This window comes from Nematolebias whitei, chromosome 1 (assembly GCF_014905685.2).
Source record: "Nematolebias whitei isolate Nwh7 chromosome 1, NemWhi1, whole genome shotgun sequence".
Classification (NCBI taxonomy): Eukaryota; Metazoa; Chordata; class Actinopteri; order Cyprinodontiformes; family Rivulidae; genus Nematolebias; species Nematolebias whitei.
In genome coordinates, this window is record NC_056498.1 from 41,964,871 (window position 1) to 41,966,383 (window position 1,513).

Here is a 1,513-nt window from a genome sequence, read left to right on the forward strand (position 1 = left end):
AACAAAGAAAGATGACACAGTGGACGATCATATGAAAAGAATATTAAATTAAAAATAAATAGAAGAAGATTATATTTAAAAAACGAAACACAAACATCTACATTATAAAGTGATGTAGAAAACTAAAAACAGGAACATTTCTGCGTTGGTTTTTGCCATGAACTTGTTAAAAATACTTTACAGAGGTCAAAGGTCGAGAGCTTCAGATGTTTTTACAAGATATTCCAGGAAACAGGAGCAGAGTAGGAGAAGGTCCTTTTGTCTAGTTCAGTCCTCACTGAGGGAACACTGCAGGTAATGATGTCCTGAGAGCGCACGCTGTAGCTGCACTCACACAGAGACATGTAGGAGGAGATGTATGAAGGCAGCAGACCAGGAAGTGATTTAAAGATGAAAATGTAAAATTTATTTATTAATCAGGAACTTTCTCCTGTAAAACTGTTTCCTTGACCAGTCCGAGCTGAAACCTGCAGGCAGAGCTCAGAACGTTTAGTCTGACTTGTTTGAATACATAACCTTCTTGTGTTAAATTAATATTTAAATTCTGCCTCCTCTGTGCTGACGTCACGTGCAGCTGTAGTTTGTTTGTGTCCAGCAGGGGGCAGCAGCTTCATGTCCTCCGCTCGGTTCTGCTCTGTGAAAATTTTCATTTTTCCATTTCACCTTTTATTTAACCAAACATAAACACTAAGAACAGATGATTATTCACAGAGCTGGCCTGGCAGCACCAACAGGTTCCTGTCAAGGGAAACAATACAGTTAGACAGAACAATAAAATATAGAAGTCAATGAAAAGCAAGGAAATCACAAATGGCTTTTAAACAATTGTTAAAGTAGAAACTGAGACGAGTGAAGTCAGACTCAAAGTTTTTGAAGCAGATTCTGGTCAGATGGAGCAGATCCAGACAAGTTCTGTAGAGGTTTTATTTACCTGTGTGTACCTGTTGTTTACCTGTGTGTGTACCTGTTGTTTACCTGTGTGTGTACCTGGTGTTTACCTGTGTGTGTACCTGTGTGTGTACCTGGTGTTTACCTGTGTGTGTACCTGTGTGTTTACCTGTGTGTGTACCTGTGTGTGTACCTGGTGTTTACCTGTGTGTGTACCTGTGTGTGTACCTGTGTGTGTACCTGTGTGTGTAACTGTGTGTGTACCTGTTGTTTACCTGTGTGTGTACCTGTTGTTTACCTGTGTGTGTACCTGGTGTTTACCTGTGTGTGTACCTGTGTGTGTACCTGTGTGTGTACCTGTGTGTGTACCTGGTGTTTACCTGGTGTGTACCTGTGTGTGTACCTGGTGTTTACCTATGTGTTTACCTGGTGTTTACCTGGTGTTTACCTGTGTGTGTACCTGTTGTTTACCTGTGTGTGTACCTGTGTGTTTACCTGTGTGTGTACCTGGTGTTTACCTGTGTGTTTACCTGTGTGTGTACCTGGTGTGTACCTGTGTGTGTAACTGGTGTGTACCTGTGTGTGTACCTGGCGTTTACCCGTGTGTGTACCTGGCGTTTACCCG